Source organism: Lissotriton helveticus, chromosome 2_1 (assembly GCF_964261635.1).
Source record: "Lissotriton helveticus chromosome 2_1, aLisHel1.1, whole genome shotgun sequence".
In the NCBI taxonomy this organism is placed as follows: domain Eukaryota; kingdom Metazoa; phylum Chordata; class Amphibia; order Caudata; family Salamandridae; genus Lissotriton; species Lissotriton helveticus.
The window spans coordinates 410508139-410524613 of NC_136059.1; positions in this window are offsets into that span (position 1 = coordinate 410508139).

The following is a 16475-nucleotide window of genomic DNA, read 5'->3' on the forward strand; positions in this document are numbered from 1 at the left end:
AAAATGACGCACCGGCGGCGCAATGCCTTCATAAATCTGCCCCTTTGGCTCCAGTGCAGCATGTGTGCCACGTGAATTGGAAGGGTTCAGGAAGGATGAATCGACAGCTCCATCCCATTACACACTTACAAAGGAATCTACTCACCTTCTCCCTTTCATTACATAAATACAAATGAGTCTACTTCTGGCTTCCATTACATACTTACGAATACATCGACCTCTCCCTACCAGTACATACGTGTGAATTAACCTACTGCTCACTACCAATGCGTAAGTACAAATGTATCTACTGTTCCCTAACATTACATTTGTACAAATGAATCCACTTCTCCCTAGCATTAAATATATACAAATCAATCTACTTATCCCTACCAATACCTAAATACAAATGTACTTTTCTGCTTCCTACATAGCACAAATTACTCTACTGCCTCACACCATTACCTAAGTTCAAATGAATCTACTGCTCCCTACCATTACAAACTTACAAAATAATCTCTCTACTATTACCTTAGTACAAATGAATCTACTGCTTCCTACCGTAACATACGAACAAATGAAAATACTTCAACTGCTATTACCTAAGTACAAACTGATCTTCTGCTCTCTACAATTCCATACATTCAAATTAATCTAGTGCTCCCTTCCATAAGTACAAATACATCTATTGCTCCCTGCCATTACCCAAGTGCAAATGAATGTACTGCTCCTCACCATAACAGTATATAAATTCCTAGAAGGAAATTAGTATGCAGGTCTTCTATTCCAATTCCCATCTTCGTTTGGGGTTATAAGGAGTCCTTGCTCTTTCGTAGTTTCTGGCAGATCCTCTTAATCACTTCTCACATCGTGCATGTTATCAGTTATTGACTGCATTTCTAAGCTTTTTAGCTGCAGTTGCAGTCAGTCGTTTTACCCATGCCTTGACACCTAGGGTGCCAAACAGACATGGAGGTAAATTCTGGACATGACTGTAAAAAATCAGGGCAAAGGGTCAAAATTCAGGACAAAAATTCAGGACAAAGGGTAAAAATTCAAGAGAAAATTTCACGACAAAGGGTTAAAATTCAGGACAAAAACTCAGGAAAAAAGGTCAGTTTTACAGACACATCAAAGGAGAGGCCATACCCCACTATTCTATCAATGCGTTTATTTACTATTTTCGTCATAGTACACTAGGGTGTAATCGGGTGCACTCAAATAGCTGGCCATTCGAGCCATCTCAGTGATTAAATAGAAGGGCTGTCTTGCAGGCTTCATCTCAGGTGTAACTCCACAGACCTCGCCATTAGAAGCCAATAAAGAAACGGCCCATTGAGCAAAAACTGCGTGTGAGGAGGTTAAGCAAAGGTGACGATTAATGTTTCTGTATCATGCACTCACGCCATATCTTTACTTCAGAGGAAAAAATAATTACAGCCAACACAGATAACTGGCAGAATGTCTGTTACCGAGAATGATTTCCAAGAAATGTATTTCCGTTTTTATGTGTCAATGGGCCGCTGTGTGTCATTTCACACAAAATGTTGCGAACCGTGCTGTGATAAGCCACAACTTTTCAAAATGCCCTCTTTTACTGTCTATCAGAGAGTGAATGGGCTGGCACCTCTGAGGATAGGGAGAAGACAAGCAGCACGGTCTTGTTTAAAAGCTGTTTTATCTGCAAATATTTCACCAATGTTAGACACTGGATGCAGAGCCCACTGCAATTCAAAGCCATCTTAAAGTTATTGGCTAGCGATTAGCAGACAATGCCTGTTATCAGGAAGTTTTCAAGTGACTCCATCAATTCAAGGAAATACCAGCTCCAAAACAGCCTCAACATTGGCTAATTGCATACATTTACATTTCTTTGGGGAAGCAGACACTCTGGTAAGAAGGCTCCTTTCTTTTTAGATGTCTGCCCCTCTCTCCGGAATGCAGCACAGGAGAGTCCCTCTCTTCAGCTGGGGAATCACAATTAGAGGTATTAACATTTGTTTTTTAGTGGAGCGCCTAAAATTAAGGACAAATGCCGTCCGTTAACACACCTATCATGGACAATGGACATTAGGGCTAATTTATGGGCAGTCCATGAAAATTACGGACAGTTGGTCACCCTAATGGCACTCTTAATATTGAGTACACTCTAGTATGTATACAAGTTTGCTATCCATGAGGCAGTTTGTGAACCACAAATAGTAGTTGCACACTAATTAAATTCCAGCAGCCAGGGGACTCCCCTTTCTGTATGATTTTTGAGTGCCTGCTAAACAGCTTTGTATAAAACAGCCTGTAGGAGATACCACAAGGGATTTATTTCCTCCACAAATCCATCGACTCTGTTTTTGGTTGCACTGAGTTTTCCTGAATCCCGCCACTTTACTGCCATTTACCTCAGCTGTGCGGGAAGCTTAACCAAATCATTATCCTTTCAACAAAAAGAAAGAGAGCAGATAATCCATCACCACTAATATACTGTATGCGCATTTGAGAATGAGGCGTTCATTGCCGACCTCAACCCCCAATTTAACGGGAGCTGCGACACTGACATGCTGCAGACACGAGCAGCGGGCGCGCTGCTGGCACACCAAAGGCAAGCTTGTCTGTGCCCGTCCGCAGCGGCACTGCGGGCAGCGCAAGCTAGGCTGCCGGAATTTCGAATTTGACCTGCATTGTTTGGTCTAGAGAGCAACTGATTAATATGAACAAAGTGGTCTGCTTGGAAAAGGCCAATCTAGACCTGGGGACAGTCGACTCTGATCACTGCTGAAGCACTTGCCTCTTTAAACTGGTGGTTAATAGAGGAGAGGTGAGTGGCAGTAAGATCACTCTGACACCCCCAATGGTGCGCCCATTGACCAATAGCACTAACATTAGTGCCAGTTTGATCAACGTAGATCACTACCCAAACATGCTGAGGACATTTGGTTTTGCCTGGAGTCAAACTCCTGGAATTTTATGTTTCTTACAAAAACTTGGCTGAGGGAGGACACAAACCCCGACTTGATGCTGGCGGTACCGGGTGGCTTTTGGATGACCTGTGTCAATCGTGGGGGGCAACAAGATGGGAGGGAGTGGGGCTGTAATTCTGAGGGAGAGTTGTGAGATCTCCACTAGGAGAACAGAGCACATTGGGAGCATTGAGGCCCTGACCTTTTGAGTCAGAATCTCACCCTCTTCTTCAGTGGCCGGGGTGTTAGTTTATAGACCTCCTGACAGTCTTCCTTGCCACCTGGTAGATCTCTTTGCAATCATCGCTCAACTTACTCTGAAGCATGCCAGTTTTATTGTGCTAGGCGACTTCAATGTCCATGTGGATGATAACAATTTTCCTAGACATTATTGCTGGTAGAAACTCAAGAGGGACTAAATCTCACGCAATTGGTGACTTCTCCTACACATACAGTGTGCCACATGCTTGACCTTATTGTTTCCAACAAACCCAAGCTCACAGTGGAGGCACTGACCTCGACGGACCATTTTTTGGTACCGATCAATCTTCGGCTTCAATCCAAACAGTCCAATTCCTGGCCCATCTCCGACAGGAGGAGAAACTTAAACGGGATCACGTCAGAAGCTATGGGACCAGCGCTCCTACACGCTCTCCCCCGAGCTAACGGTTGATCCCAACAGCGATGTATCCAGCTTTAATTGCGGGGTCACCTTCGCTTCTGCCCCACTCAGAATGGTAGTTACAAAAAAGGGTAAACCCAAATAAGTGGACCTGGGTGTAAGACAGTACAGTAGAGAGTGGGTCCCAGTAAAACAATTTTAAAGAGCACACAGCATTAATCTGTGCATGACCCACCGCTAGCTTTGCACAAAAACTTAGGCTTAACTCAGATGGAATTGGTAAAATATGTATGCAGCACTTCAAACAGTAATAAAGTGAAAAAATAATACAAGAACAACCCCTCACCAACTTTTATGTAAAAATAGTCCCTAGAAGGACAAAGCACCATCTGTGGATAACTGGTCACGCCGGAACAAAACAAAGTTACAAGTTCAAGCCGGCTATGATGGAGTGTAGCCTGGATGCAGGGACCAACCATGTTAGGCCTCTGAACAAAATACCTTAAATCCTGATTGTGGAGCATTGCAAGATCCAGCATCGAGGATGTGTTGTCCAGCGGCGGTTCTGGGTAGCTGCTAGGCTATGATCCGGAGTCCTGCATCATGGTCAAGGATGCCTTTGACGGGGCTTGCAATGAAAAGTCCTGGGTTGAGGATGCATTGCACAGTAGTGGTTCTTTGGGACTGAAAATGTAAGGTCCTGCTGCACTGTTTAGGATACTGTAGAAAAGTGGCTTGTGATGCGGAGGCCTGCACCGAGGATGCAGAAGTATTTCCAAGGAAATTGCGTGCTACGATGCGGGGTCTAACGTTGGGGATGCGATGCAACTACGAGGAGATGCATTGCATTGTCTCAGTTCTCCTTACAGGATCACAACTGGCCGGGCAGAACATGTTCAGGCTCATTTCCAAGAGTCCAGGACTGGGGTGGCACACTTGGGTAGCAAGACTCACAACTGGCAGAGTCCCTGTTCTGGGTTCAAGGTTGTTGGAGCCTTTTATGTCACTGAAGCTCTGATCAGGAGGCTAGTCAACTAGCCTGTGGAGACACTCTGTCGTTCCTGGGGTCAACATGGAGTACCAGTCCTTTTCACTCACTCAGGCACCAGGGTAGCTGTCCTTCTTGCAGAGCAGCACTGCAATCCTTCTGAGTCTTCCACAGGTCCAGAGGTGTACTGAAGGATTGGGTCTGATGCTCTGCTATTTATACCTGGTGCCAGCCTTGAAGTAGGGGAAGGTTCTGGAGGTTTCCATCACCAAAAGATGTTTGTAATTTCCGGTCTCCCTGGCGTGGCACAAAAGACTAGTGTCAAACCCTTTGTGAAGGTGCCCAGGCAAAGCCTTTGAGACGTGTAAGTGTGGTAGGTGAAAGCTCCTCCCCGTATTCAAGCCAGAGATGGCCTAGTCTGCCAACACCTATTTCCCCTTTGTCTCACTGTCTGGGAACAATAAACAAAGACAAACTGCCAACTACACCTAGTCATAGGACCCAGGATACAGACTGCAGGCACCAAATAAATTAGACAAGAAAATGCCAACTTTCTAAAAGAGACTTTTTCAGAATTGTGACTTAAAATCGGACATTGCCATTAAAGTAGCTTTAAATTCCAATTCTTTAGACACCAAACTCAAATTCCTACATGCGCCCAATTGAAAGTAACCCTAATGTTATCATATGGGAGAGGCAGTTCTTGTAGTAGTGGAAAACAAATTTAAGAGTTTTTCACTACTAGGACATGTAGAAGTTAAAAGCACGTCTAATGTTTTGAATACACTGCACCCTACCCTATGGGCTGTCTAGGACCTTCCTTGGGGGTGACTTATCTGTATTAAAAAGGAAGGTTTAGGCCTAGTGAAAGGTTTATTTTGGCAGGTTATAAAGGCAGTTTAAAACTGCACACATAGGCTGCATTGGCAGGACTGAGACTTGCTAAAAGGGCTACTAAAGTAGGTTGCACAATAAGTGATGCAGGCACACTAGTAACATTTAATTTACAGGCCAATGCTAGACGTAGTAGCACTTTACTAGAGACTTACAAGTAAATTAAATGTGCCAATTAGGTGTAAGCTAATTTTTTCATGGTTAGAGGAGAGCACAAGCAATTTAGCGCTGGTTAGCAGTGGTAAAGTGTACAGAGTCCTAAGGGCAGCAAAAGTGAGATCAGCAAAAATGGAGTAGTAAGGCAAAAGGTTTGGGAGAAAACCAACCTAAAGCCATCCACTTTTCTGAAGAAATGCTTTGGAGTGGCCTATCATTCAGGAACTGAACCATTCAGTGACTATTGAAGGTACGTTTCAACCTGAGACCATTACGGCATTTCCAGCACTGACTGATGAGACTTTAAGTTCCTCACAATTCTCACATTATTTAAATGGGCTCTAATATCTCATAAATAGTCATTAACATTCAGTGGCTGCCAGTTATTTGAGGGGTGGGGCTGGAGGAGCATCCATGCAGACACATACATACTCACCCATCCACATGCACACTTACTCCTTCCCATAAATTTAAACGCATGCGCACACACACACAATTCACAATCCCAAACACAAACACACACACACATTCACAGTGTGCATGCACTCATACACATGCATACATGCATATACACACAGCTCCGCACACATCAAACATTTTTAAAACTTGCATGGCCGCAGCAGTGATCTTAGTTGGTGAGAGGGAGGGTCCTGGCGGTTAAGGACTGCCTCCTTGGGTCAGCCAATGAGAGGAGGTGTCAGTCCCTTACTCATCACAGAGTGGGATGGGATCAGTGAGACTGCTGACTCCACCCCAGTCTGTGATGAGCATCACTAATAGATTCTTGGCCCTGGGCACTTCAGGTCTTACAACTGAAGTCCACGTCTATCAGTGACACAGCCCCTCATCATGAAAGGGAGGACCTCCAAGCTCTTTTCCATGCTAAGGAGGCCATGACAACAGGGTTGTGTAATCATGAACCTGGCAAAGTTCAACTCAAGCACCTTTAGCACATTTACAGCTCCTGGATGCCTGGCCTAAACATCAATCAATCAATAAGTATTTGTAAAGCACAGGGTGCTGAGGAAGCAGTGCGTCGGTCGAACAGCAGGTCTTCAGTCTCTTTCTGAAGTTTGCCAGGGAGGCTGCTGTTAAGGTCTTGGCAGCGATGTAGGAGAAGGAACGGTCACTACTGTTGCTGGCGTGCATGCGGGGGATGTATGGATGGTTTAGAGAGAATGAGTTAAACGTGTCTAGAAGTTGATGGAAGCTCAATTGATGTTTGATGTAGGAGGGTCCTTTGTCGTGGAGGGCTTTTAAGGCATGCGTGAGGATCATGAACTGGCCTCTGTTCTGCGTGGGAAACCAGTAGAGTTTTCTGAGGTTGGAGGTGATGCGGTGAGTTAAAGGATGAGTCTGGGTGCAGCGAGCTGTATGGTCTGGAGTCTTCTAAGGAGCTGGATGGAGATGCCGGCGTACAAAAAGGGTTGCCATAGTTGAAGTGGCTGGTGATGAGGGCCTGAGTGACAGTCTTTCTGGTGTCGACAGGGATCCAAAGCAAACACAAGGAGATTCTGGACGGAGCACTGAAACGTCTGAGACACTCACCCCCCAGTCACAGATTTGGGTTGTATCCATTTTCGTTATTTAGCTCCCTTCGCCACCCCAGGTCAGACCTAGTCATATGCAAATTAGTCTGAACCCTATTCCTCATGGGAACAGTCCAGCACAGACTGCCAAGCCAGGTCTTCCCTGGACCGGAAACAAGCATCCTGGGACCGGTTTCGGGGTAACACCCCTCATCAGCCAGGCTAGCTTGAATCCAGTGGCAAATATGAGCAAGGTACCCACGTCTGGGCATACACTGCTAACTTAGGGTGAATAAAGCAAACACAAATAGATGATGGACGGAGCGCTGAAAATTTTCAGACACTCATCCCCAGTTACAGATCTGGGTTGAATCCATCATCGTTCTTTAGCTCACTTCGCCACCCAAGTTCAGACCCAGCCAAATGCAAATCAGTCTTGACCCTGTTCCTCATGGGAATAGTCCAGCCCGAACTGCCAAGCCAGGTCTTCCTAGGACTGGAAACAAGCATCCTGGGACCGGTTTCGGGGAAACACCCCTCATTAGCCAGGCTAGCTAAAATCCAGTGGCAAAGGGATCCATCTGAAGATTCTGCGGATTATACAGAGTGTGTGCAATTAAGAGGAGGTGACCATGTTGACTTGTCCTTTCATGGACAGTTTGCTGCCAAGGATGATCCCTAGGTTGCACGCATAATCTGTAGGTGTGGAAGTGGATTCAAGTTTGGCTGGCCACCAGCTGTGGTCCCTGGTGGAGGTGGTGTTGCAGAAGATCAGTACTTCTGTCTTGTCGGAGTTGAGTTTAAGGCAGTTGTTTCTCATCCAGTTGGCTAAGTTGGTCATGGCATTTGAGAAATTGTTTCTGGCATTGGTGGGATCCTCAGTGATCAAGAAGATAAGTTAAGTGTCGTCCACGTAGGTGATTATGATGAGGCCAAGGGATCTGATGACTTCTTCAAGGGGGTCATGTAGGTGTTGAACAGGGTGGGGCTGAGAGAAGATCCTTGGGGTACTCCGCAGATGATGCTCTTAGGTGCTGAGGTGGAGGGACGCAGTCAGATGCTCTGTGTGCATCCAGTAAGGCAGGAGGCGATCCACTTGAGGGTCTTGCTTTCTGGTGATGTTTTGGAGTCTGTTGATGAGTGTGCTGTGGGAGACGGTGTTGAATGCCACAGAGAGGTCGAGCAGGATATGGAAGGTGTCTATCAGGCTGACCTTTGCTCAGCCTGACTAACCAATCAATCAATCAATCAAGGACATTTATAGAGCGCACTACTTACCCGGAGGGTCTCAAGGCGCTTGGGGGGGGGGGGTGCTGCTACTGCTCGAACAGCCAGGTCTTGAGTTTCTTCCTGAAGGAGAGGTGGTCTTGGGTCAGGCGCAGGTCGGTCGGGAGGGAGTTCCAGGTCTTGGCGGCCAGGTGGGAGAAGGACCTTCCTCCTGTTGTCGTTCTTCGGATGCGGGGGACGGCGGCGAGGGCGTGACTGGCTGATCGGAGGTGGCGTTTGGGAGCGTAGAAGTTGATGCGGTTGTTGAGGTAGCTCGGGCCTTGATCGTGTAGGGCTTTGTGTGCGTGGGTGAGGAGACGGAAGGTGATTCTCTTGTTGACGGGGAGCCAGTGCAGGTCTCTCAGATGTCCGGAGATGTGGCTGCGTCGGGGGATGTCGAGGATGAGTCTGGCTGAGGCGTTCTGGATCCGCTGGAGTCTCTTCTGGAGCTTGGCGGTGGTTCCGGCGTAGAGGGCGTTGCCGTAGTCCAGTCGGCTGGTGACGAGGGCCTGGGTGACCGTCTTCCTGGTCTCGGTGGAGATCCACCGGAAGATCTTCCGTAGCATGCGCAGGATGTTGAGCATTACGAGGAGACGGCGTTGACTTGTCTGGTCATGGAGAGGGAGGAGTCCAGGATGAAGCCCAGGTTGCGTGCATGGTCTGTCGGTGTGGGTGCGGTGCCCAGGGCGGGGGGCCACCAGGAGTCGTCCCAGGCGGAGGGCGAGGAGCCCAGGATGAGGACTTCCGTCTTGTCTGAGTTCAGTTTCAGGCGGCTGGTCGTCATCCACTCGGCTACATCTTTCATCCCTTCGTGAAGGTTGGCTCTGGAAGCGGCGGGGTCGTTGGTCAGGGAGAGGATCAGCTGGGTGTCATCGGCGTAGGAGATGATGTTCAGGTTGTGTTGGCGTGCGATGGGCGCGAGGGGGCTCATGTAGATGTTGAAGAGGGTGGGGCTCAGCGAGGATCCTTGAGGGACGCCGCAGATGACTTCGGTGGCCTCTGACTTGTACGGTGGTAGACGGACTCTCTGTGTTCTTCCGTCGAGGAAGGAGACGATCCATTCCAGTGCCTTCTCCTGAATTCCGACGTTGCTGAGGCGCTGCACTAGGGTGCGGTGGCAGACAGTGTCGAATGCCGCGGAGAGGTCTAGGAGGATGAGGGCCGCTGTTTCTCCGTTGTCCATCAGGGCTCGGATGTCATCGGTGGCAGCGATGAGGGCGGTCTCGGTGCTGTGGTTGGCTCGGAAGCCAGACTGTGAGGGGTCGAGGGATCCATTCATCTCGAGGAAGGCGGCCAGCTGTTTGTTGACGGTCTTCTCGATGACTTTGGCTGGAAACGGGAGGAGCGAGATGGGGCGGTAGTTCTTGAGTTCGGTGGGGTCCGCTGTTGGTTTCTTTAGTAGAGCGCTGAGTTCGGCGTGCTTCCAGCTCTCCGGGAAGGTGGCGGTGTCGAAGGAGGTGTTGACGATGTCCCGCAGGTGGGGTGCGATGACAGCGTCGGCCTTGTTGAAGACGTGGTGAGGGCAGGGGTCGGTCGGAGATCCGGAGTGGATGGAGTTCATCATACGGACGGTGTCATCGGTGCTGATCGGAGTCCAGGCGCGGAGGGTGGTGGTGGGCGGCGTTGCTGCGGTCGTTGTGTGCGATGGTTGAATGCTGAAGCTGTTGTGTATGTCCGCGATCTTGTTGTGGAAGTAGGAGGCGAGGGAGTTGCAGAGGTCTTGCGATGGGGTGATGTCGTTATTTCCGGCGTTGGGGTTGGAGAGCTCTTTCACGATGTTGAAGAGTTCCTTGCAGTTGTGTGCGTTGTTGTCCAGTCGGTCCTTGAATGCAGTTTTCTTGGTGGCGCGGATCAGTTGGTGGTGCTTCCGGGTGGCAAGCTTGAGGGTGGTCATGTTGTCCGGTGTTGGTTCCCTTCTCCAGACTTTCTCGAGGGCTCGGCAGTTCTTCTTGGAGCTCTTGAGTTCGTCGGTGAACCATGGGGCTTTCTTGCTGCCGGGTCTGCTGGGCGGGGTCCTCAGAGGGGCGAGTTCGTCCGCGCAGTTGCTGATCCACTTCGTGAGGTTGTCGGCGGCCAGGCTGGGGTTTGCTGAGCTGGCGGGAGGGTGCTGACTCAGGGAAGCGGCGAGCTGGTCGGCTGTGATCTTGTTCCAGCTTCTTCGGGCCACCTGTTGCTGGTGGTGGTGGGTCGTCGTTCTTCTGAAGGTGAAGTGGACGCAGCTGTGGTCCGTCCAGTGGAGTCCTGTGGTGTGGCTGAAGGCGATGTCTTTGCTGGATGAGAAGACGGCGTCGAGTGTGTGTCCGGCGAGGTGGGTGGGGGTGGTCACCAGCTGCTTGAGTCCCAGGTTTGCGAGGTTTTCCAGCAGGGTGGTGGTGTTGCGGTCGTCGTTGTTCTCCAGGTGGAAGTTGAGGTCCCCGAGGAGGATGTAGTCGGCTGAGGGGAGGGCGAACGGGCTGATGAAGTCGGCGATGTCCTCGCTGAATTGTGTGCGTGGTCCCGGGGGTCTGTAGATGAGGGTGCCTCTGGGGGTGGTCTTGGGGTTGACGTGGATCTGGAAGTGCAGGTGTTCGGCGGGTGCGATGGTGTCGTCGGTGTTGGTCGTGATGCGGATGGTGTTCCTGTGAATGATGGCGATGCCTCCTCCTGTCTGGTTGACTAACCCTCTTAATAATTGCAAAAAGGTGGGTGAAGCGGGCCCATCAACTTTTAAGAAGGGGCCACACCAATAAGCACTTTATTACAAGGCATCACTACTAATTTCAAGTAGGTTTTCAACTGTATACTTTTATGTAAAAGGGCAATTGTAAAATAGAAATTCCAAAACACTGGAGTTATAAAACGACTCCCAACCAATCACAAAAATTCCTAGTGCAATGTCAGGTGCAGGTTTCAAGGGGTACTTTTGGAATGTCAAGTCACATATTCCCTGGGCTTTTATTTCACAATTTTCCTTTATGGAGAAACCCCTCACACTACATCTCCACAAAGTTTGAAGGTTGTCTGTTCCCCTTGCAATCATGAAAGGGAAGTGAGTCAGCCTTTTGCTAGAGTGGATCTTCAATGTTAGTAATGGTTGGACTGGAGTTTGTGGATGTCCACTGCCGGCAAGTTTGTGGACTTTCACAAACTTAAAATGCTTACTTCGCCTTGTTCCACCCACTTTTCAACTCTTATGCAGGAGTTACACTTTCTACATTTCTCTGCACTAGACGCAGAAAAATACTCTGGATTATAACCATTTGCACTTGCAATGAGGCCTTAAAAAAATTCCTGGGAGGCCTAGATGGAGGCATTTTCAGCTATATGTCATGTTATGTCGATTTTTATATTGTGGTTTATCACAGGATAGGGTATCAGGCGCTGGAGCAGGAGTATAAGTGTGGGACAGAGAGTGTAGGAAGTCAGCCTTTGAGGATTGGCTCAAAGCCATTTCTTTAGAAGAGAGGTGGATGCCCTAAGGTGTATAGAGACGTCAGTCCCAGGTTTGGGTGCGATGTAGGAGAATGCTAAACCTCCCATTCTGTTTTACAGATATGGGGGGAGTGCAAGTGAGAGTGATGCTAAGCTCAGGTGTGGAAGCGAAGGCGGTTGTTAAGGTATGTTCGCCCAAAGTTGTGCAGGGTCTCAATGGGCGCATGAGAAGTTTGGATTGGCACCATTTATGTATGGGGGAGCCAGTGGAGCTCTCTGGAATGTAGTGTGATGTTAGTGCATCATGGAAGGTCAAGGATAAGTCTTTCTGTGGTGTTCTGGTTCCAGTAGAGGAGATGGTTTCCGGCGTGAAGTGCGTTGCCGTAGTCTATTCTGTGTGTAATGCGGGCTTGTGTGACAGTCCGTCTAGTATTTCGGGGTATCCACTTGAAGATATTGCAAGCACACAGAGTACATGGAGGCAGGAGGAGCTGACTCTGTTGCCCTGTTCTGTCATGTTGAGTTTATATTCAAGGATGACTCCCAGGGTTATTGCATGGGAACGGAGTTTCAGGCTTTTCTCCTACCTCCTATGTTGATCACACAGTCGGAGATGTGGTTCTGGTGGTGGTGGAGTCATCAGTCAGCAAAAGGATGAGTTGAGTGTCAAAAGCGTAGGAAATTATAGAGATGTTATGTGCTCTGATTATATATCGGTGAGCAGTCATGTAAATGTTGAACATGGTTGGATTAAGCTGGGGGACTCCTGATCAGGTTTTTAGGTTCTGACATGTAGGGTGGTAGTCAGACTAGCTGCGTTCTTCCTGTAAGGAAACCATAAACATATATTGTGTTCTGAAAAGGCCTTTGTGAATTTCCCACTTAGTAAGAATGAATAACATTGTAGGTTACCTTTAGTATCAGTAGGCTAACAGCAGATCAAACAGATCAAATCAAGTCAGCCTTGGTTTTGTAACCAGCTCCTCATCGTAAATATTGATGTCTTCTGCTCTATAACTTTATAATATCTTTAACGTTGTATATATTATTAGGATTTTGTTATCCCAATTCCTTTAAACCTCTCACTGATGACTGATGACATCATATAAAGGCAAACCTCTGACTTAAATTAAGCTCTCCCATCAACCTTTTTTGGGAAACCCTATGGAAGCAATCCATTTATTACTCATCAGTAATGCAGGCCTACGGTGATGGTTTGGTAATGAAGTGTTTGGATGTTGCAAGGATGCAGCAGCACAAAAAATAATGCAGCCAAAGAAATAATGGAATGTCCAAAGCATTTTAATTAAAGTAAAGGCTAATGTTCACACAATTTTGAGGAAAATTATAAACACAAAGAGCAGAAAATAAAGTTAACCTATTAAATGCAATGTGAACAACTACTAACATGACCACTAGCTGAACTGATTGAATGTCATTTGCAGACAACAAAATTGTGAAACTGTGACTAAAAGCATCATTGATCGACGTCAAGGTCCTGAAACTGTTATTCCTTGGCCCTTAAAATTCTGATTCCTCAGGGTGCAGTAATTCCTTTGTGCTATATTACTTCACGTTTGTACCAATGAAATGGGAAATAATCCAGTTTATTGGTGTTTTTGCACTAATTGTGGCATATTTTTCCTGCTGAAATATATTTAATTAACATTTTAGGGAATACAATTTTGCAGCAAATGTTTAAATTCCCATTCAGACAGTAAATCTCTGCTGCTTACTGAATTGGGATGCCCCACTATGCTGTAACAGGGGCACAGGTGCCACATTCCCCGTGCTTTGGTAAAATGGTGTATTAACTGGACACTGAATTACCAATATTGTTAGATTCATTTTTTCAAGATATAGTTTTACTGCTGCATTACAAGTCCTGTAGGTCTGAATAGGGAACTCAATGAACATTGGAGTGGTGCAAACACATTTCTTAAATGATGATAGATGGAAGTCTGGCTGTGGTTTATAAGGCAATTTTTAATGGCAAAAGGAATCCTTTGACTAAAATGGCCCCTCGGCCCCAACATATTAAAAATATTTAGTGCATTCATGAAAGCCTCAATGCAAGTGTGATGTCTAGGGCATATGTTTTAATACTTTTACCATTATAAGTGGCATAAGGCAAGGGTGCCATTTATCTCTCCTGATTTTTCTTTATATTTGGAATGCTTCTTAAATTAGTTGAAAAAAGAAAAAGACATTCCATCTATAATAAGTTATGGCATATGCTAATGATATCACCAAATTCATGGCCTGTCTTACAAACTCTATGAAAAGGTTAGAAAATTAAGGTAAACATTCTGGAGCTGTAAATGGCTATTCTCTGGAAGTTGTTAAAACGTTATATACATTCGTAACCCTCAGCCTATTGAATGCAATGAAAGATTCTTTGAATTGGATACGTCTTGCCATCAAAACCTGAGCATTTTCCAGATATCAATTATTACCTACTCATCCAAAACAATCACCACACTACATAATGGGTTACATTTCCTATCAGTTTGATAGGTTAGTGTAATTTCCTTAAAATTTTTTGATACCTTAATTTCATTACCTTTTACCGCCCATCGAAACGTGTAGACGCTGGGGTGCATACAATTTAAGGACCAACCTTGTCTGGTTATATGTTGATGAAATTGAAACATGAACTGGAAGGTTTTTTATAATTGTCCCTAAATGTGTATGAGTAATTGAAAAGGGTTTAGGTCATACCGCCATATTGTCTCTTTTTCTTTTTATGCTGGTCATAATTAGAATCCTATAAACTGTCACTGTTGCTGCTGTGCGCTCCCTTGTCCTGTCCAGGCGGTGCCCACCGTCCTTCTCTGCCCCAGCGCCAAGAAACTGTATAGTGTATGCTGCACTTTACAAATGCCTTTCACATCACATGACATCACTGTAGACCGTTGTCTTGTGATAGAGTTGTAAAGAATTTTATTTTCATGAAATGTATATTGTGTGTAATGTTTTTTAAATAATTTCTTTGTATATTGGAAAGGTGCATATCTTTCATTTTTTAATCTTTGAATAAATGTCATGATACAATAATTTTTATTTGGGTGATAGTACTAATGTTTTGTCTTGTTCTGACCACGGAAGCTACGATATTACTTCAGCCAAGGGAAATATAACTTTACCCCAAATTCTCAATAGGAGACCAGCCAACCAATGGGAACATGTAGAGATGCTTATCTCCATGACTGGGTTCAATCCATCGTTATTCAAGGGAAAATATGGCTTGGCAGTTTGGGCTGGACTGTTCCCATGAGGCACAGGGTCAAGACTGATTTGCATATGGCCATGTCTGAACTGGGGTGGCTTGGTGAGCAAAATAACGATGGATTAAACCCAGTTCTGTGACTGGGGGTGAATGTTTTGCCATTGTGCAACATTACGTCCATCATCTTGTGTGTTTTGCTGTTCACCCTATGTGGGAAGGGTATGCCCAGACGTGGGTCCCTTGCTCACTAAGCCACTGAAGTCAAGCTATCCTGGCTGAAGACGGCTGATAGCCAGAAACCGGTCCTGGGATGCTTGATTCTGGTCCAAGGAAGACATGGCTTGGCAGTTCGGGCTGTACTGTTCCCATGAGGCACAGGGTCAAGACTGATTTGCATATGGCCATGTCTGAACTGGGTGGCTTGGTGAGCAAAATAACGATGGATTAACCCCAGATCTGTGACTGGGGGTGAATGTTTTGCCATTGTGCAACATTCCGTCCATCATCTTGTGTGTTTTGATGAATAATACCAAACACTTTGAGAATAACCATGGGAGACGCTTTGAAATCAGACAAATGATCAACTGTAATAGCAAATATGTAGTATATATGCTGAAATGCAAATGCAGTCGCATATATATTGGCAGCACAATAAGACCCCTAAAAGATAGAATTAATTAACACTGGAGGGCCATCAGGTACCATGATCATGGATATCCCACTGCCAAACACATCAATGAATGTGCTTCACAGGAGCCACATAAGACCTTTTCATTCTGTGGCATTGAAAAGATTGATATTGATCCCAGAGGAGGTAATATGGAACTATGCCTAACGTAGAGAGGCACTATGGATTGTGAAACTACAAACGGTGGAAGGGGGTCTCAACATGCACCATGAGTTACACTATTTTTTAGGTGAATGACAGAGTGCCCTGATAAAACAGATACATTTGAAATTCTAATGGCTTTATAGACACGATTATGACGAGTGTGACAATCTTGAATATCATATGGCCGATTGTAGGTACAGTCAATATATTCATGGTGTGAAATATTATGTAATACTGATGAATCATTTTTATGTTTACAATTGCAAGAGACTTATTGTGTATCATGTCATAATAGTATATTCATGGAATGTAATGATCATAAATCCCTGTCAATTCATATATACTTACAAGCATGCAGTTTCCCCATGTAGATTGAATATTATTGGCTATTAATTGGGACTGATAACAATAATGGCAATACTTGATCTTGTGTCTGTACATCGATTTATGTATGAAATATGATATCACAGAATGTTTATGTGAGGACATGTCGGTGATCCTAATACCAGCGCACTCTGTGTGGCAGCAATTTTGATTTCATGTACCTCTATAATCAAGATGGAGAACTTTACTACTTTCCTCTCGTAATTGTGACGCTTTTTTAACCTCTTTTTC